Below are 21,800 nucleotides of genomic sequence, written 5' to 3' on the forward strand. Positions count from 1 at the left end.
GAGTTTCCGTGCCGTACTCGCACCTCGTCGTCACGCGGTCGCTCGTTCGGGGCCACGCTTTGGGATGAAAATAAAACGCTTTTTCCTTAGCCTCGCTCTTTTTTCTCCGTTTTAATGAGAGAGAAGTAGCTATCTTCAGCGACTGCGGAGTCTGCCAGGCACGATGGGCCAGGGAGGGGGCAGGTCACGTGGGCACTTGTTTTCAGGTGGCGGTCCCATTTCTCTAGTGCTTTATTTTTACGCCCCCCCCCCCCCTTTTTTTACGGTAAAAAAAAAATTACCGTCTTTTTTTTTTTGTGTGTGTGTGTGCGCAGTGCTGCACTGTTTTATATTACGTCGTACGTGGAGTCTCGGGGGGCAACTTGGGCAGTGCCGTTTCGGCCATGAATGCCTCGCAGCAGGCTGTAAACCCTCGTGTTTACAAACACGAGCCGTCTCGTACCCTGCGCTCGAGCATGCTCCGAGGGTGGCTCCCCTGTGGCGGGTCTTCCGAGTTTCTGCCCGCCGGTACTAGGCGGAACAGATGTCTGTTTTCTGCTTTGTCATGCCGACTGATCTCACTTTCGCCCGGAGAATGGAGCGTGAGATGCTTCGTTGACCATGAAAGGGGTGGTACTATTACTGCGGGGGAATTTGTTTGTCCTTCATTTTAAATCTGAAAAAGGGGGAGGGAGAGAGAGATGGGGGGGGAGGGCTGCATCGCGGTGTTGTTTACTGAAAAGGTCTATGCGCTCGCGTCTAATTCGCCACTCGACACGCCGAGTGTGCTCACTGTTTCGATGAAGAGAACGTGCTCAACGCTCTGTTGACGTCAATAGATCGGCGGAACGTTACGTGTTTTGCGTAACACCGGAGGGCAGGAACCGAGAGTGTTCATGAATGAATGGCACGAATGAATGGGCCACGATCATTCTTTTCACAACAGGATTGCTCTGGCATGCCACCCTCACGTTATCTCCCCAGGTTGAGATCGGGATTTTATTGCCGCACTCATACAAAATGTACATGTAAAAAAAGAAAAGAATATGTAGATTAAAAGCAGAATGTTGACGCTCCCCGGAATATGAAAGTTGAATTATTCGAAAACTAATTAAAGGTTTATTTATCGTAAACGCCACGGACCTCTTGCCGATAACATTTTGTCGACGTTAGTGATTAATTTTACGGCTGTAATCACAGCCTCGATTTTTCGTCAATTACCCGTATATAATATATATATATATATAGAGATGTATATATATACAGTTTGTAGGGTGGTTCAAGTCACCAGGCTCGATCTAAAATGGAGCGTAAAAATCGACGCCTGCACGTAGCAACCTAAACTTTTCGTCAGAGGTGTATTTCACAGGTCGGTTTTTTCTTGTAAAGTTACAAAGCGTAGCTCTCTTTTAGTAAAACTTGCCAGGGTCTACGGCGGGAGGCGACCCAGACGACAGGGGTCCAGAAGCGGGGTGTGTTTGGCGTTCGTATTGATAGATGGCGCTACCTCCTTATCGCGACGGCTCGCAAACCACCGTGGTTTATTAAAATGAACATAATCTTTTTTTTAAATGTCCCTTTGGGTAAAAAATAAATGCGGACAATAAAACAAAAACTTAAAGTAAAAAAAAAAAAAACGCGTCTGCATAACGGTGGCGTTTTTGCTGCCAGCGGATTTCGTCTGCGTGTCGTCTGCTTTCTTTCGCTGGTCGGCTGCACCTTCAGAACGCCACCAAACACACCCCGCTGCTGGACTCGGTCGTCTGGGTCGCCGCCCGCCGTAGACCCTGGCACGTTTCTTGGCCCTATTGTTTTACTAAAAGAGAATTACGGTTGTAATTTTACAAGAAAAAACCGACCTGTGAAATACACCTTTGACGAAAAGTTTAGATGACTACGTGCAGGCTTTGATTTTTACGGTCCATTTTAGATCGAGCCTGGTGACTTGAACCACCCTATACATATAGCGATAATGCGAGCATTTTCTTGCTTTACTTAATCCCGGTATAATCCCTCGAGATTGGTAATGTTTTCACGCAATAAAAACAGCCGTTGGACGAAGAGCGTGTTCGTACGGGTCAGGGTCGAAGATAGAATAAACATCTAAGACGAGGGCAGCACAACCAGATTTTTCGTGTGGTTGCGTTGTCTTACGTGTTTATTCTTCCTTCGATCCTAAAAAGCTATGGATATCGTTGACTCGTACTCGGATTATTCTAGTCACGGACAAGGGGAGTAATCGAGCTTGAGTCGTCCCCCCCCCCCCCCCGTTCGGTGTCCCTCGCACCTCGAGCACGCAGCCAGAGCACGACGGGAGACCGGATGCCTGCTCTTCTCTCTCTGCTCGCTTACAGCCGCTGGCTACAAAAAGCACTGCTGAATCAAAAAAGAAAAAAGCACTGCCATGTTTACACGTGACACGAAGATACATCGAAAATATGTTATTAAAAACATCACGGTCAAATACACTAAAACCTCGTTATAACAAAATGGGACTAATGGATATAACGAAGCAGTCATAATTCCCCTCGCTTGCTAATAGTGGGAAGAAATGGACATTGGCTATAACAAACTAATGGTTATAACGAAATAATTACGACCGCTCCTTCAACTTTGTTATAACTTAATTCATTTTTTTTAATATAATTAGCTTAGCGGTGATATTTTATGAAGACCACGTGGAAAGAAGCAAAAGTCCCCAGGAACTTGGAGCAAACTTTCTCCCGGATGGCAGCGTCGTCTGCGTGTGCGCACCGCACCGCCTCGGCGTCGCAACATAGTCAGAAAGCCACGGACGTGCGGATTTGGCAGTTTGCGTCGCCTTTGTCCAAAGGAACGCCCGGTCGGCGACGAGACAAAAGCCGATTCGCGTTGCGCGGTACCAGCGCTCGTGTGGCAGGCACCCGCTTGCGACCGACCGCCGGGTTTCTTCTTTTCTAAAGCCTCGGATGGTGCGGCGCGCCGGCGACAGACAGACAGGAGTGCCCGCCGGCAAGTGCCCTACTTCGCCTCTTCTTTTTTTTACGGGGTTTGCGTAGTAGTGGATGGTCGCTTTATCTGCCGACGCATTTGGGCGCCTCCGCAAAGTTTAAAATCCCTCTGCCAGAATCATAGGTGGGTCCTTCGTCACCTTGCTTCCTTCCGCTGGTGTTTGTGTTTTTTCTCGTATTAACTTTTTTTCCCTGGTGTTTTTTCGTTTTTTTTTCTTCGTCTCTTTTGGGTGCCTTTGTTGGAGCCTGGGACACGGTTCCCGGAAGTCTGGTGGCGTTGGACGAGCGGAAGTGGCTTTCCTTGGCGACGTTGTTCTTGCTCCTCGCTTATTGTGTCCGGGGGAAAAAGCTTTCCCCCTCTCTTCCTTCCTTCCGCAGGCCCCTGGTGGGCCCCCACTGAAGGGCTGGCAGAGCGAGGGCCGTACGAAACTGCCTTCGGAGGAATGAGTGGGGGCGTGCCTGTTTTAGTTTTAATTTGATTCATTTGTTTGAGCTACTGCCGTCCCTCGTAAATAACTTTTTAAGGGGGGAAAAAGAAACTTGGAAGGGCAAGACTCGCGAAGGACGTGTGGCACGGCTCGGCAGAGGCTCGAGAGTTTTGGAAATATTCGGATGTACAACCGAAATTTCAGTTCCACGTTTGACAGGCACGACAGTTGTACATGGAGGATAGATTGGAATTTCATCGCTGGTGTCAGACTTCGAGAAACAGTTTGTTTCGACCCTTTTATTGAAAGCGCCGGAAAGAGGCGCTGTTGACAATTTACGACCCCGCGAACTTGCAGTCAAACGAAAGGACAAACCCCCCACCGCAGCACCGCTTCTTGCAACGTTCGTGAAATATATTATTACCAGTTCTCCGGGGGATTTGCTGAAGGACCAGTTAGCGAGATATTTGTTGGAGATTTTTTAATACGCCCGCAATGCGACCAGTCTCCTGTTATCTGTTTAATATCGCAGCAGAAGGACCTCGCAAGATCCCCAACTTCGTGATTTCTGTAGAACTTCATCGTCCCAGAAATGTTGACATCAACAGCCTCGGAAAAGGGTGGAAAGTTGAGCCAGTCGGTGATCCATAATATTTAAAATGCGGAGCGAGTAGCGCTGCGTCTCTATCTTCCTGGTCCGTGTCTCGTTGCGCTTTTTAAATATTAAGGCCCGGAAAGCCTGCCGAAACGGAGCGACTTAATGTATCGCCGAGGAGCAAGAAATTGCTCGTGTTTGTAAGCAGTGGAAGGATCTGTGGGCGTTAAAGCCGCTGTTGGGCCATCACAGAGCTATTTTTGTTTCTCTTGGAAGCGGTAAAAAAAGCGCAACCGCACGCTACAGAGCAGGCTTAGCAACTTCCCTCGAAAGGGCTTTTGAGGTATTTTGAATAAATATTTAAACAAATAAATGCTTCTGCAAAGAAAGCGTCTAAATTAGTTTTTAAAAAAAACTGAGGCAAGTGATTATTATTTTGGATAGTTTTAGCGAGAGACAGATTTATGACGGTCGATATTGGGAATACATACGGACCTCAATCGAGTATAGACCCCTTTACTGTTTACAAACATGAACCGCTGCTAGAAAGCGTGAATGCTACACGGATGACTTCCGGCCGCTCCGTCGTTGCAAGCCCGTCGAGCATGCTCATGTCACCGCTGCTAGAAAGCGTAAATGCTACGCGGAGAGCGAAGTTGGAGATTCAGCGAGGTCCTCCGGCTGTACGATTTAACGCCTTGGAGGATACAAGTTGGTTTACAAGAATATGATACAAATTTGAACAGATCTTGCTCTCCTTGGCTTTTTTGGCGTTCCCCTGCGGTATAGACACTTTTGAAAAGTCGGCGCCAACGCCTGTCAGTCATTGCTTGCTCACATACTCTGAGCATGTATTTGACGCGAGGAGCTGCGTCAGCGTTCGAGGAGGACTCGGATTCAATCACGCGCTTCGTAAGCAAGGATGGATGGATGGGCGCTAACGGCTGTACCTTTTATATGGGGCGGTAGCTTGCGCCACCTAGCCTAGAAATGAAGAACCAAATGTATGATTTCCTTCCTTCGCCAATTGCTTACCCTCTGCAATTTCGTGACAATCACCAGGCGGTGTGGGATATCACCAGGATAACCTCTAAAGAATCGGGTAGAAAAAGTTAAAAAAAAAATGTAGCCCCCCCCCCCCCCCCCCCCTTTTTCCCCCCTTCTGAGGGAGTCGCCAATTTTTCTCTGGTCAAACCTAGTCTGCGTTACCCCGGCACTGGGCCCGCTGGAAGACAGAGTGGAGACTTTGGGCCGGAGCCACGCCGGAGGGAGTCCCAATTTTCCTGTTTCCCGCCTATCTCCAGCTATGTCAGTTAGTTGTACGTCATTCAATTCCCCCAAGATAATTTCCTCCAGTCTTCCTCCTCTTCGTTATTAAAATGCACTATCATCTATTCTTCCATTCTGGTCTGCAAACGTACCCAGCGCTTCGGCCAAATCCGTCGCCCCCTCCGGGAGGGCGGAACCAAGACCTGTGCACCTCAACACCGCGTGTCCTGTTGTCTCGTCTTCCCCTTGGCATACAGCGCACCGCGTATCCATTTCATCCTACCTTGTCCCATATGTCCTACGCCTCATGACTCCCGTTTCAGCCTCGAATAACAACGTGCTTCCCCGGTGAATCATGTACCAATATTCCTTCCTTATTTCTTGTTTTCGTCTCTTGCATTCTTTCCTACCACATGTTTGTCTCGACTTCTTTTACTTTCTTTTTCACAGAGGTAGTCTGTTCCGCCCCTCAAGCTGCGGTGACAGCCAGGCTTGCTTGGCGGCACAAACACTGGCGCATTTCACATCTCAAATAAGCATCCGTGTGTGTACGTGTGTGTTTCTCAACATTAAAATCTGTCGCGTGTGGGCGTGATGATCTTTTGTGCGTGTTCGTATACGCATCACCACCCGATGTACGATCGACAGCGATGCCGACGACCATTCCTGGAAATTATATTAACTCGGCGATTACGTCATTTCTATTGCATCGTAAAATCTGGTGTGACATAACGTCGCACAACAAACAACAATACTTTGTTTTGTCTTCTGCCATTGTGTCAGCAAGTGCACGCCGCTTTTGGCGATCTCGGACGGTATTTTCGTTCGCATAGAGGTGAGAGAAGCTCTCTGACTGGCGTCCGGTTCGACGTTGCGTTTATTTTACTCGAGACAAGTTGTTGTTGATAAGTATCCGCTCTTCGCGCAACCCAGCACGTAAAATCAATGAAAAAGGAATGCCAAGGTGGCGACGGTGGCATCCGATCAGATGTCGTCTAAATTAACATTCAAACATATGCGAAAAGAAAAAAGAAATAATACTGAAAGCACTGGAGCTTAGGGTTGTACTTAAAATAAAATGCCTATCTTATTCCTGAATCGAAAGACGCACACAGCGTGTTTCTATCTGTTGATGTTGTTCTGAGCTCAAGAGTATAACGCCAAATTCATTTAACTTTATCGCGATTGAACGTGACGATTCAGGTTCTCCGCTAAATCTAGCGTGTCAAGCTTTTCCGTCGCGTTTTTCTTACGTTTTTTTTTTTGTTTTTTTTTAATGCTATTTTACTGTTATGCACATGATTTGTGTAAAAGAACAAACAAAAATCCTGCTCAGCAATCTAAGTACAAATCGTTAAAACTTCGACCGTCTCGATTAGGAACGCGACGATTGCTTACCGAAGCTGCGGATGTGAAATGAAGCATTTGAGAGCAGACTATTTGCGCGACACTATATTCCCCGCAGTAAACCCCGGCAGCTATCGGATAGATTTGCAAGCGGCTCCGATTACTTCACGTCGATGAATGTCGCGCTCGTGAGTCACTGGCCCCGAAGCGTGGCGTGACGTCAGGCGGAATAAATGGTTGCTCTTTGGCTGACCCGTTCGTTCATTGAGCTCGAATCGCAACTGCAATAATCGAAGCACGCCGAGCGGACGACGAGACGAGGGGAGAGGGAGCTCGTGAGTCGTTTCCCCCAAAGGTCGCACGCGCTTCACGCGAACGCCTGCCTGCGTGTGGTTATAAGCCAGCTAGAAGACGAGGCCTGAGCCTTTCCCCCCAAAACGTCATCACTGGTGGACCCAGGCAGCGTCCCGCAACGAGCACGACGCCAAGACGACTTTGCGGTGACCCTGGTCGAGCTTGAGCGTGTTTGCCGCTCGGGGCGGGGCGGGGAGCCACTAACGATGACGTCATGGGCAGGCCTATTTGGTGTTGGAATGGGAATGCGCGCCGTTGCGCGGTCGCCTCACGTCTCGCGAAACACGCCATTGGATAGATGAGTTGGGTGGAGTAGTAAGATGAAGCGTTGTTACAATTGTAAGCAGTGAGAGAGTGCAGGCGAGCTGGTAATCAATCGACATCTTGTAAACCCTGAGATGGGGGAGCGATAAAAAAACGGACGAACACAACAAAATCTCAAACGCAGCTCCTGCGTTTGAGATTTTGTTGTGTTCGTCCGTTTTTTTATCGTTCCCCATCTCAGGGTTTACAAGATGAAGCGTTGTTACAGTTTAAAGTCGCGTATGGCGTATCTAATTTATCCTTTCTTTCATTTCTTTGCGATCTGTCTCTTTGAAGTGAGCGTTCAGGGGGAGCTTCGTACGAGCGTGGTCTTGTTACCGTCGTAGCCCCCAAAGCGCGCCCTTGTTGCTTCAGTTTCTTCCTGGCAGAGCTCTCCCAGAGGGAAACTTTCCAGACCAGAGAGGTCTGAGGTCAGCGTGGTACAGCTAAGACCGCGGTGTGCTTAAGCACGAAAATTGTCAGAGCCGATCGGAACCACTTCGAAGAGGAACTGTATAAGGTCCGTTTCAAAAGGGGCAATTTCTCCCAGCTACATTGTTTAGGATCTAGGGAGAACTGGGGAACAACTGGCCAGCAACAATGAAATTGCTGGGAAAGTTTGCCCAGTCTGAAGCGGTCCTAACGAACGTTCGCGCAGGGGCTCTCTTCTGGCCTTCCCTGTGCTAACCACATCCTGCCAGGCACCGAGCACCCAGAGACCTTCTATTAGCACTGTCGCGTCGCCCGAGAGTACGACATTACGTTTCACCTTACGGCCGAGCGGACATATGCTTTTTTCAATACTTTGTACACGTTTTTCGGTCAGTAAAAATTGAATTGACACTACGAGCCATCTGAGCCAGTCCAGTGTGGTGTTGGTCCAGCTCTGCGAACGTCGCAAGGAATCGCCGGCCGGATTGGTTGGTTGGTTTCCATTGAACAGCTTCGCGCACCATGAAGCAAGCGGACACGTCCTTGCGACAGCTGGCCTGCACGTGGGTGGAGGGGTCGGGTGTTGGTGTGTGTGGAGGAGGAGTGTGTGGAGCCAACTTCGCTGCGCGAAATCCTATGCGTAGGGAAGCGAGTAGCGCACATCCGCGAGAGTCGTCGTCTTTCTGCTTTTGTAAACTACTTGTAAGACTGTAAATGAAATCCCTTTTCGAGAAGTAACCCTGCTTTCGCGCTCCTTCTGTCGGATGTCCTGGTCGTCAACTTGATTAGCGTAGCGCCGGCTGCCACTTGTTTTCAGGCTGTCGCAGCTTTGCGTGGAAGGATTCGACGAAGCAGAGACTCTCCGAACAGAGCATAGCGCGGTTGATTACCGATAGATGGCGCCACGAAACCTTGACATATAATTGACTCAGCTTAGAAGAGAAGTCCAGCGCCTTTTTTTCCTATGGCGAGATGACCCGTTTGTTGTTCCCACACCTCAATGTTTACGCGAGACAAGGTCTGTGGACATGCCCACAGGCCTTGTGGGCAAGTTCACGTCTTAATATATAAAAATACTAACAATAAACGAAGTATTGTTAGTGCCGGATCTCTTCCGAAAGCAGTCGTCAGAGAATGCGAGCTCGACCCATTAGGGCTTTTGTGCTGAGCTGGGCACCGTGCATGCTGCATTGTCCGTGCAGGCCGGAGTGCTAAGCCCCTCCTCTTTCTGGGTAGCCGGAGAACACGAACTCCAGCCGAACGCTGACATTAACCTGGCAGCGCAGCGTGCCGCACAGTCGTCCTGAAATGAAGCTTGGGAGCATCGACCGAGGTGCGACACCTGCAGCACCGCGTAGTTGGCGCTTTTTGGAGCGAGGGGCGACGCGCGCTACACAGTCGACGCCACTTTCACCCCAGCAACGTGCAGGCAAAGTGCTTCGTTGCCGTTGTGCCAGCTGATTCAGTAAAGCTCGGCCTAATCATGCAAAGATTTCGTTTGCTCTCTCGCTCCGTCGACATCAATCGAATGCCGACGAATGGCTGGTTTGCCTGTGTTCGCTTTTAGTGGCGCGATTAACGCCTCTATTTCGGAAGTGCTTGCGCATCACGTCGTGCAATTGGTCGCTGTTTTTCTTTTCGACGCTTGATCGACGAGCCAGCTCGGCTCCCCCAGGTTGCCGGGAAGGCGCGCACAAGCGAAGGGCCATTGGATAACCCTCGTGGAGGAGCGTTTTCCTCGCCGCGCTTCCGAGGGAGGCCACGCATGTGCAGCTACCCACATTGCCAAAGGTCAGGTACAACACAAATGTTTATTTTCGTTTTCAAAGAAATTGTTTCTGGGGATTTCTATGCAGGTGCGTTACATAAGTATTGGGACGATGCGTTGTCGAGGTTCGAACGTTGTTTTTTTTTTCGGTAAACGGATATGGAAAGGCGGTTTTTGTGCGATTTGTTATGCGGATCACTCTTCTCTTGAGTTAGAAACGTATCGGTGTGCAAATACTCTGCAGAAACGCAAACACGAATAAAACAACTTTAGTAACAAACAAACACAAATTTGGTGCCTTTTTGAACGGATGTTTTTAAAAAGGCAGCGCCATATGTAATTTTACTTTTTCTTTTTTTTTAGCGGCGTAGCACTGATTATTTATTTCTTAAATAGTGAAATGATGCATAGATTATGGGCAGCCGCCATTAGTTGTTCTCATCGCTTCCGGCGTGAAGCCCGTGATTGGTTCCGAGTTCGCGCCGAGCACTGACTCGTGTGGAGTGCGGTTCGATCCGACTGCAGTCCGAATGTTGACGAAGCGCTCGTGTCCAATGCCTGCTCATAGTGCACGACCAAGTAATGGCGGCCGCACGTAATCTATGCGCGTCGTCTCGAAGTTTCGAAAAGGGTCTGTTGCAGCGGGCGGCGTCGTCCCGCCGTGTATCTTGCCCTTGACACCAGCGACGAACGTTCCATCACCCGTAAACCACAACCCGTAAACCACGTGACCCCTATCGAGCGGTTGGACACTCTCTGTAATAGAGGCTCTCTCGATGACCCCTGATGAGTGGCGCCCCACGGCGGCGGCGGCGGTAGCGCGTGCAGGCATCCCCTTACCTGTCCTTCCGGGCCGCCGGGCGCCTTGACCCAGGCTTGTGGCTGCGTCCCCTCTTCGGCGGCGCTTGTTCGACATTTATTTCCTCTCCGTGTTGTACGCATGAATGTGGTAGGCATTTCTTGAGAGCCGTACCTATCTGTGTGCGGGATCGTTGGCAACTTCCGCGCAATGCGTTTCGGCGTAATCTCGGGATACGCGCGCGTGTATATTTGTGAGATCGCCGAAAAAAGAAGCTTGCCTGCGTGCGTGCTTCGCATTGTGTGCGTAGATGGCCCGATTTGCAGCGTGCTTGCCGTTTGTGGGGAGGAGGAAGGAATACCGGACATTCGAGGCCTGCTATTTGCATTGCGCTTCGTACGCTTAAACCCTAAAAAAAGGCGGAAGAAGAAGAAAAAAAAAATATTGCGAAGTTTGGTTTATGCCAAAGATAATTTCGGCTGTTTTCTGAAAACGTGGCTATTTAGTGCGCATACGTAGCAGATAGGCTTTGGTTAAGAGCATATTTGAGTTTCCTGTGATGTTCGTCTTAAAAATGGAGCTGTTTTTTCGTGTTAAAAATTTTGCGCGATTTTTTTAAGACTTGTTTTAACCTTCGATTCTTTTTTTAACACTTGCTTCAGTCCTTGGAGTCGATTTTTTGCAGGCCGAAGTGTGGCGGTGAAGAGTACACTGGCTATCCCCTGTCGTCAGTCTTCCTGAATCCCAGTACGAAACGTCTAGAAGTACCTTCATATTATACAGGGTGTTTAACCAGCAACGAAACATTTTGTTGTTGTTGTTGTTGTTTTCCTTAGAAATAAATTACGCATAGCCAAAAGCTCAGGATCTGTTCAAATGTAAACGCTGGTCGTTTGGATAGGATTGCAAAGTTTCAAACCTTGCGAATGCAGAAGTAAATCGTTAGAAGCGGAAAACTTATTTTCTTACGAGAATATGGCTCGGGCAGGCGGAAGCTGTTTCCCGTTGCACCTCTTAGATGGCACCGCTGTCAACAACAAACAGACGCAAACACGGAATGACGCTGGGTCTGCTTGTGTTGTTGATACGCCCGGTGTTGATACGCCCGTCGTTGATACGCCCGGAGCACCCATCCGTGTACACCAATTGTGGTCGAAAACAAAACAAAAATAAATGACTGCTATCGCTTTAGTGGCACGAAATATGATCGCAGCCGAAATGTGACGTCAAAATGAAGCCGCGTACTCCACTAAAACCGATTTTAAAGACGCGACCAGCTGCTCTTTAGCGGGCGGCAAGCGGGTTAGCTTTTAATTAAAAAGCACTGACGCAGCACCCCCGTGAGGTCACGTGTTGGTGGTGGAGCTGCGGTTGATTGGTTGTACCGCAGCACCACGATGACGTCACGTCGCTGCCGTACGGCTGGTGGTCAGTGTTGCCATCCCTCTAGCTTAGCAGGTAGTTTCGGTTTTGCCGTAGACGCCCGAAACCTGAGTCGTGATATTTATAAAACAACACGCAATATCGAGAAGAAGAAAAAAATTATGCCTTGTAATTTACGGACATTGCGTTATATTTTCGAATATGGAGAGAGAGGGTGGGGGAAATAAAAATCGTTTTGAGAGATTGACTTGATTTATAAATTATGTGTTATTGGTGCGCATTTTACGTTTTGTAACCTGCATCACCACTCTGAAAATGACTTCACCCGGCACCATTAACCGAATGTATGCTTCGTAACTAAGGCACAAAACTTTGTAACCACCCCTCCCGAAGTTTTGAATTATATAGAATCTCCGGATAAATACACTAACCACAGATTCATCGGGCTCTCGCGTTAGGCATCCGCGGAGAAGGGAGCGATCCCTGGCCTGCTCGTCCCACGTGCGTCTGGCAACGCTGAGTCAGCCGGTGAATCAGCGGTAGGCGGCCACCTGCCTGCCACTTGCGGTCTGCTGCCGATTGATCCGCTTTCCCTCTCAAGGTTTCGGACGCTGGCAGTTGGACCGACCCCCCGAGACTCGCCGTGTGTATCGACTGGCAGGGAGGTGGGACGAGTCCGTGACGTCATTGTATACGTCACTCAGTGTTGCGCGTGGAGTCAAGAGGAGGAAGCAGACGGAATGCTAAAGAAAGAGGGAGGTTTCCCCCTCTCTTCTCCAACGTTCCGTCCGCTTCCTCCTCCCCGGCCCGTGTTACCCTCGTCCTACCTTCTTGAGTCGCAACGGTTGTTTGCGATAAAAGTGGTATCATCGGCATACATTAATCCCGGAATGATCCGTTTAGCTTTTTCTCCCTGCCTGAAGTAGGAAAGATCAAACCCCAATGCCGTTCTTCTCTGTCTGCCTTCTAATCCTTGCAAATATGCCATAAAGAGTAGTGACAACGGACACCCCTGTCTAAAGGCCCGTTCACACTCTTGCAACCGAGTACGACCGAGAGAGGCGAGATCTGTTAAAACTTCTTAAAATTTCTTAGGACGAGGGAACACACTGGCATTCTGGCGCCATCTATGCGGTGACCCTGGAACTGCGTTTCACAAGAGCGAAGGTCTTGCGGGATTTCCAAGGTCAAATGTGCGTAATACCTATAAGAATGGCTCGTTTATAACGTTCACAAAAGGTTTTCGAGCCGAGAAAGAAAGGATAATGCGCGAGAGAAATAGGAAACATGTCGGACCACCAAGTTTACACTTCTACCCAATAGATGGCGCCAGTGTGTCCTCTTGTAGTAAGAGATATTAAGAGGTTCTAAGGCACCCGAGGTCGCAAGAGTGTGAACGGGCCTTAAGACCTTTGTCTACGGCTGTCGGTGGAATCTGTTCGCCTTCCCATGTTATTGTCCAGTCCTGCTTCCCCTAAAATATTCCACAACCCTTTCTGGTCTAGATTGTCAAGCTCCCTTGTGATATCTAGGAACGCTAGCCAGATTGGTTGACTTTTCTGCAGTTTCTATGCGCCGCATTAAAAATAATATAGGTTCTAATCTTCTCAGCCTTCTACCACCATCTAAACCCGTTTTGTAGTTCACGTAGTATTTGTTGGATTTCCAACCAATCCTGCATCCAGATGAGGCGGCGCCATCTAGCGACGAGCGCGTGAAGCGGAAGAACCGGTTGCCCGCGCTTTTTGGAATACTGGGAGCGCAGCGAAGTCTGGCGCCCCTGCGCTATGACTCGGGACCGGAGACAAAATACGCTCGTATTGGAGTTGGGACTACCCGCGTCGGGATCTGCCAGGCGATTTGGATCGGCCAATTCGGAAAGTCGTACGCGATTTCTCTGGCAAGGGGGTGGGCCTGGAAGCTCGTTTCCAATCTTTCAGCGCACTCGTCGACTCACGGCGTTTGTAACGAAAGGCGTTTCGAGGGAAAGTAATCGAAGGGTGTTCCCGCAACACGTGCGGGCGAGCACGTTTAACCTTCTTTGAGCGCACGAGCGTGTCGGTTTCAATGGTGCGGCTGCTTTCATCCCTCACGACCTGACCCCCCGGCGACTGCATGCGAACCCCCCGTTGACCTGGAACGGCGTTCTAGGAACGGGCGAGTTTCGGCACGTCGGCTGCCCTCTTCTCGATTAGGCTGTGCGGCAGGTGCGCGCGAGACGATTGACCTCGGCGCTGCAAAGCGAAGACGCCGATGTCCGAAGGCACTCGGCGGCACCCCACTGCGGACGAGTGTCCCCCTGCCTCGGCGGCTCGAAAAGGCGCCGAATGACGCCGCTGCTTCTATTCTTTTCACGACCGAGGGAGGCCCGTCTCTCCATTATCTTCTGGAGAGCGGCTCGGTGCTTGGTGACGGAATGGAGCCACCGGGGCGCGGGATTAACAGTCCCCGGACTGCGCCTTGCTTGGACTAACGTTCGCTTCGCAGTGCGAGACATTAAACTCCGTTCACTGCAGCCAATGCGGCAAGCACGAGAGCTCGAGGTCGCTGCTTTGAAGCATAGAGTTGTTCTAATGTACGCGAGAGGTTCAACTGGCGCTAGTGTGCTGTCGCTAACTGAAACAGACGGCAACCAGTCGAAAATTGACTTCCGGTAATGCGTGTCTACGGGAAAAAGTGAGAGCATTTTCTCCCTGCGCTCGGTTATAAGAGCCAATATTTCTAATAATTTGTCCGTGCTAGGTAGCTTGGAACATTTCTCAGTCAGGCAAACAAAATAATTGGGCAGTTACGGCGTTTTTTTTTGTTTTTTTTGTTTTTTTTTTTGTATTAAAAACGGTGGTAAAACCGCTTGGTACGTGTATTCATGTGCACTGTCGGACGCTGTTGGCGCGAACACGACGTCGGCGCTTTTCAGCACGGGGGATCTACGTGCCAAACGAACGAAGGACATCTCGAAAAGCCAGAGGGACGGCAAGAACTACGCAGTAACACTGGATCAGTAACTCCCCTTGCATGTACGATCAAAATAAATTGAAGGCCAGCTAATATAGTCAGATTTGCAATAAGCAAGTACTGCTTTATTCTGCTCTGTGCGAAGATGCTTGTGCAACGTTCAAAATATCGCCCGCACGCTCGAAATCTTTGATAACGAGTGCTTGATAAAAGCTGCCCGCCAGGTTTGGGTCTGAAATATAGCGAAGTTAAGCATCGTTCACTTATGAAGAAAAATGCGTTAACTAAAGCAATTACAATTTTACAATGTTAATAAGAGTGCATACTAATCGGTACGAACCCATATAACAATAGTAATCGGTGTTATTTTCCGGCGAAGAGAAAAAAATGCACGCGCTTTTTCTCGTAGAAAAGCACAGGAGCACCGCGAAAGTAAACTGGTTGCTGTCTGCTTCACCTTGCGTCACGGAAGTCGCATAGACACTAGCGCCAGTTGAACCTCCAGCGTACATTATGATAAGTCTGTGCTTCGAAGCGTTCTTCCGCAGAACGAGCACTCGCGCTAGAAATGCAGATCTCAAAGCCAGGAACGCGGGCTAGCTGGCGCTTGTATAGCTTTGGCCGCATGCAGAGCTCGGTTGCAGCCCGCAGTCACGGGATTGCTGCCCCATTTGCGTCAGATCACTTATACATGTTGGTACATTTCACCTTGATGGGGGAGGACTTCATGCCAGCATTGCACTAAAAAGTTAATTTTAATTTCTAAATACTGAAGCCCGAATACGGGCGTTGTCGCAGTGCTTCATTGTTACATTGGCTTGGATCAATTATCGCTAACGCACAATCCGATTTGATCTTCGTATCGAACACTGGCATTGTTCTGGGATGTACCGCAATATTTATCATTGTTCGTTGTCTGTTCAAATTAACTCCGTTGTAAGCGTTCCTTTTTTTTTTCTTCTTTTTTTTTATTGCGCATTGGTGTAGTGCGGAGAAGCGACTCCATAAGGGTGCCGCCATCTTGAATTGACGTCACTTCCAGTATGGGCGAAAACATTACTTTGCCGTTGCCACGCCAATAGAAGACATTTAGGATATAAGCCTATCCGCCACACATTCTCGTTTTGGCTCGCCTCTATTTTTTTACTAGTTACAGGTTGAAACGTTTTACTTTTTTTTCGTCGCCCATACTGGAAGTGACGACAATTCAAGATGGCGGCGCCCTTGTGGAAAAGGTCTATACGTCCCTCGCTTCGCCGCAGCGCAGCCACTTAAGAGTGAGAAGCACTCCCCCAAAGCTAAATAATGCGCGTGCGCGACCAATAAATAATAATAAAGAACGTGGTGATTGCTGGTGTGGTACCCCTACTGAAAAAAACCATTTGAAATTCAAACGGGTGGCAAACTGGTCGCCCGTTTGAATCAAACTTGTCGATCCGTCTGGATCAAACGTGATTATGGGATACGGGTACCCGTTTGGAAACGGTACCCGTTCGAAACGGTACCCGTTTGATAATGGTGCCGTATGGTACGAGTACCCGTTCGACATGGCACGTGACCACACGTTTGAACGTGCCATTCGAATTGGCAAATTATGCGCTAGCCCTAAATCGGTATCGTCTGGGAGGTTGGTTATCTTAAACATATTTAAGACGTCCCGAAACTCATAAACGTATTTATAACATGGAGAAAACACGTAGAAGAAATGCACTCGCGTAGGTGCTTGTCAGTGGACAGGAAAACCGACACAAAAGATTGGTTTCAATTCTCCTCGAAGTTTATTACCTCTTCTGTAGACAAGTACAAACGTGCAAGCGATCTGTGAACACTATGCAGGTAGACTTTCGGGGAAATTATTCTCCTGGCTGCCGCGCGAATAGGCGCTGCATAATTCTTTAGATAATCTAGAAGAGTGCGCGTAGAAGAACGGTCAATCGTTGCCAACACGTAGGTTGCAGTGCACTTACCATAACAATAGCGGACTTGAAAGATGTAATCCGTGATATTTGTCGACACGGTCAAAGCAGGACAACCACACAAACACAAACGAGAGGGAACGGCTCCTTGGAAGTTTCAACACGATGCGGCGCACAAGCTGTCATTTGCCGAACCCAACCAAACCGCGACAATTTGCGACTTCTTTGAAGAATCGCTCGTTGCCGACATACACGTTGGTCTTTTCGAACACTGATAGCTTTGGTGCACATCCAATACGTTGTCGAGAGACATCCCAATAACACCGCAGGGTTAGGCGACAGATTGAAGCAGGTAGGACGAGCGAACTTCGAGCAGCAACTGACAACAAGCAGACAAAGAAAAAAGCGGCTGCAAGGCGCGCCCTTCCGGATCTCGATGCTTATCAGCGTGTAGCTCGCGCGCTGCTGTGGGTCACGTGACAGGGGTGACAAGAGAGGAGGGAGGGGGCGAGGTCAAGGCGCTGGGACCACCGGGACAGCCCCTCTTCCTCTCCCCAGGCATTCCAGGGAGATGCGTTTGTGTAGTCCCGAAGAACAAACGCGCGCGCGCGCGCGCTCGAACTTTGGAAATGGCGGCGGGGCGGCCAGAAGCTCGGCTTGCGCCCGAGCGAAGAAAGTACTCAGCGCAAGCTCGTAGTTTGAGTGCTGCAACGGCGGGCGTGCTCTCGCAATGCTCGATGTTCTTGCAGCCGCGTGTACGCGTGCTACCTTCGCTGCGTCTTGAATTAAAGTGAAACGGAGTCTAGACGTACATTCTTTCACGCGGTCGCGTCTTCTGCGAGAGAGATTCGAGCTGAATAAGTAAATTGAGGCAACAAAGATGGACAAAGTATTAAAGGTCTGTCAAAAATATCGGCTCACCAACGTCGCGCGTTTACGTAAAACAAAAAAAAAAGGTGTTAGTTTTAGTTGCAGTATAATCGAAAATCAGCGCAATTGAAATATAAATATAATTACTTGCATTACGCGGACGATCTGAAATCGATGAACCGGCGCTCCCAGCCTTCCGGAAAACATTGGCTGCCACGGCTGAAACGCTAGGCGTGCCCACGCCGCCGATCTGTACGTTCAATATCAAACGGACTCCGGAGAGCAGTTTGATTAAACCGGTGCAGTTTGCAACATGGTCGCCGGTTTGAGCAAACGTGCGACAACTTTGCCCAAACGAGTCGCCCATTTGCCCAGACGAGCGACCCGTTTGCCAAATAGGTGACCGTTATGGCTCATACGGGGGACCCATTTGAACCATACGGGCGACCCCTTTGACAAACTGGTGACCAGTATGGTTAAACGGTTACCGGTATGGACCCGTTTATTTTCATATGGGCGCCAAATGGTTTTTTTCAGTAGGGACATCCTCTTAGTGCTGATTTTAAAATAAAATGGCGGCTAGTGTATACTGTAGACTTTATTAAGCTGCGCGCATAATCGCTTCTAGAGCCACTAAATAAAGTACGTTTCAGAGTGACGACACTTACTCCTCTTGGGGCTTAAAATCATGGTTTCCAGTTCTCTGAAGCTTTATCGATATCACAGCAAACGCCTTTCCGCCCCCCACAAATGTTTAAACAGTCCGCGACAGAGCAAAGCAATATTACACGAGTTTCATAACACCGAATCTAATGCTAAGGAAGTCGTACTTTTGAATCATGGCGATCGGCAGTTGCGTCTGCTCTGCAGAGAGCCGATACCGTATGCGTTGCTCATGTCAGACGACGCCCTAACCCTTCATTCACACTGGAAGCGGATCCGCGTTCGCAAAGCGGTTGCGAACGCGGTTGCATAAAGATCCAGTACAATTGCACGCGCACTCGATGACATCAAGTGCGCGTGCAATTGTACTGGATCTTTATACAACCGTGTCCGCAACCGCTTTGCGAACGCGGATCCGCTTCCAGTGTGAATGAGCGTTTAAACTCCTTTAGGGAGTTTTCGTAAATCGTTTTCACCGTCCCGCAACGCTTTCCGCAACCCGCTATGATACCCGGAACTCTACAGTCAAGGCTATGGGCGCGCAGGCGCAGTAGCGGCTTCTTCGTTGCAGGGGGCTTAGCGGAGGGGGAAAACGCGGGCTACGTAAACTAGGGAGTTTTCGTGGGGCCGCGTTTACCCCCCCCCCCCCCCCCCCCCCCACTCCCCTTTGCTGTCACAATTAAAAGTTATTTCGATTCCTTACCTCGAGACGAGGGGACGCCGCCGAGCCTGGGTGATCGCAGGACGAGGCAGTGGCAGACGGTGTTAGCCTATTTCTATGTGCTGCCGACTAGGGATGTCGCGAACCACCCTAGGTTCGATTTCGAAAGGTTTCGATATTTGCGAAGCGAACTAAGGTTCGATTTCGAAAATTTTCGATATTTTCGTACCGACCGAGGTTCGATTTCGAAAAATTCGCAACTTTTGTCCACAGCGGAGTTTCGAATTCGAAAATTTCGAAGCTTCACGGTTTCTAAAATTTCGAATTCGAATATTTCGAATATTTTTTTACTTCAGGTTCGATAAATTCGAAGATTTCGAAATTCTTTGTAAAAAAAATTCGAAAACTTCGAACGCTTCGAATTTTTATAGACATGAAGTTCGAACAATTCGAAGATTTCGAATTTCTTTTGGCTTAAAGTTCGAAAAGTTCGAAAGTTTCGATTCTCTTTTAACGCTACATTCAAAAAAAAAAAAAAAAACTTCGAAGATTTTGAATTTTTTTCTAATCCAAGTTTTCAAAGTTTGAAGTCCGATTTTCAAGTTTTTCTACAGTTTCAGTTTCAAATAACGTTTTCCCGACTCGCTTGTTTTCACAAAATCAAGTTTAGAAAAGTTAGGGTGTGATACCTAGATTCTGCGAAGTTGGTAAGGCAATTAAATGAGACGACGAGTGTCCCGGACGTGCTAGAATATTTGCCAGTGCAGAATTGTGACCGCCAGCCCCCCCGGGGGGGGGGGTCTTTATCACGCAGTAGTGATTGCACGAAACACTGTTTTACGAGACTCATCCAGTTCGAAACGGCCAGGGGCGAGCAGGAGGTTGAGGCTCAGAAAAACCTTGAAGCGACCTGGCAAACTAGCTCGCCACCCCTTGCACGCTGGTAGTAATCCGATTCCGGTGAAGTTTATAATTGTCCTGGAGGTTTATTTTCTGGGACGGAGGAATCGCCTCGCAAAAAGCACAAAAGCCGACACAACTCGAGGTCGAGGAGCGTTCTACCATACAAGTGGCGTCGGAAGAGGAAAAACGGGGGGAAAGAGGGTAGCGGGGGGGGGGGGGGGGGGGGGGGGGGGGGGGGGGGGGGCTTCAGCCTCTTTTTTTCCCTTGCAGGTAGTTCGGACTGTTAAAGAAAACAATACGGGGAAAGAGGGCGTGGTCGAGCTTATTTTAATCTGAAATTATTTATGCATATGTATAGCTACTGTCGCTCTTCACTACATAAAAGGTTGCGTAGATGGTCACTGTTAGAAACTCGTTGTCAGAAGGCACTGCTCGTCACATGCTTAGTGGTTCGGAAGTTCAAAGCTGTCTTTTCGACCTAAACACCTGTGCCGATAGTAACAAAAGAAAAAAAAAAAAAGAATAAATGCGGGAATAAAAAGCAGGAGAAAAAAAAAACTATCAAGAATTCGTCGGAAGTGTTCTATTCGTGCATATTCAGAGGTTCAGAACTTCGAAACAAGTTTCTTTTACCAAAATGTGTACAGGCTAAAAGAAACACGTCCCAGGAACGTGAAGCGAAAAAAAAAAAAGTTTTCTTTTAATGACGTGCTGAACTTGAACACTACTAGAAATCTTCTGCAATGAGTTAATTTATTCCTTAACGTGAAAAAACAATAAATATATTATTTTGTATTCTGCAGATGGCAATGATATGTACTGTCTGTGGTGCTAATTTAAATGCGATACCTCAAACAACTTAGACGAAAATAAATATCAAGTTTAGGTCATAATTGCATGCAGATACATGTTTGGACATTTCTTCGAAACTCACGTTGAATAACAATAATCACATCTTAAGACGGCACTTACCTGTAGCTATACATAGATCATTCTTAAAAAAGTATAACATATCTACCATAAATAGCTCCGGCTGCAGCGTGCTTCAAATCTGGCACAAACGATAATCGTCAAAAACCCGTCGTGTCGTCCGTCCTCGCCCCTTCGGGGATTTATTTCTTTAAACCTAAGCATGCCAGAACATTGAAATAAATGACATTGTCTTTCGTAAGGAACGCAGCACCGCGTGTAAAAGTTCGAGAAAAAAAAATTACGAATGTACCCCACTCCTTGAAATCAAATGAAACCGGCCGCCGGTCTTTCGAAGTTCGACGAACGTCGAACTTTTACCCTAAAAGTTCGAAGTTCGTCGAACTTCTGACTTTTCAGAATTCGAAAGTTCGAAACTTTTCGAATTTTCTTGATAAATAAGTTCGAAAGTTCGAAATTCATCGAATTTTTTGGTCAGTCAAGTTCGAAAGTTCGACAAGCATCGAACCTTGCAGCGCAATAAGTTCGAAAGTTCGAAAAAGATCGAATTTTTTAGCGTAATAAGTTCGACGGTTCGAAAAGCGTCGAACTTCTTAGCTTAACAAGTTCGAAAATTCGACCTCCGTCGAATTTTACGATATAGACAATTCGAAAAATCGAAATCTTTCGAACCTTTCGAACCGCTTGATTCGATCATCGAAACTTCGATTCGAAAAAAGTTCGCGGCATCCCTACTGCCGACAGATGGCGCAACGCGACGAAATGCGGCGCCGGCGCCGCGCCGCCTCCACCGATCATCTCCCTACAACGATATGGGTCATTACGGCACGTGCAAATGCAACGTGCACGGTGATCTGGGAAATAAACCTTCAAACGCAAAGCAGACAAGTCAAAACACTTTGTGCCTTACAGAGACTCGCGTCGGGCTAAAAAGTTAAAAACTTTCTCAAGATTGTCTGCTCAAACCATAGAGATGGCTCGGCGACCCCTGCCGGGAAGCTCGCGCCTGGGGTAGGTAGGTGCCCACGGCCGATGCCTTGCTGTTCACGAAGGAGTGGAACGTGTTTAGGGATTTGTAGGTTTTAAGTCGTTCTTGGCTATATGGACCAGGTGGCTCGAATAGGTAGTCGCGAAGAGGCGCCCAGGATACCTTAGGGAAATGTTTGATTTCCTCGAGGATCAAGCGCTCTTTCTTTTCACCCAAGGGAACGGAAAGGAATGTCGATCACGGATAAATAATTTTCAGGTGGTACCA

The sequence above is a fragment of the Ixodes scapularis genome, unplaced genomic scaffold, assembly GCF_016920785.2.
Source record: "Ixodes scapularis isolate PalLabHiFi unplaced genomic scaffold, ASM1692078v2 PGA_scaffold3__209_contigs__length_174095766, whole genome shotgun sequence".
In the NCBI taxonomy this organism is placed as follows: Eukaryota; Metazoa; Arthropoda; class Arachnida; order Ixodida; family Ixodidae; genus Ixodes; species Ixodes scapularis.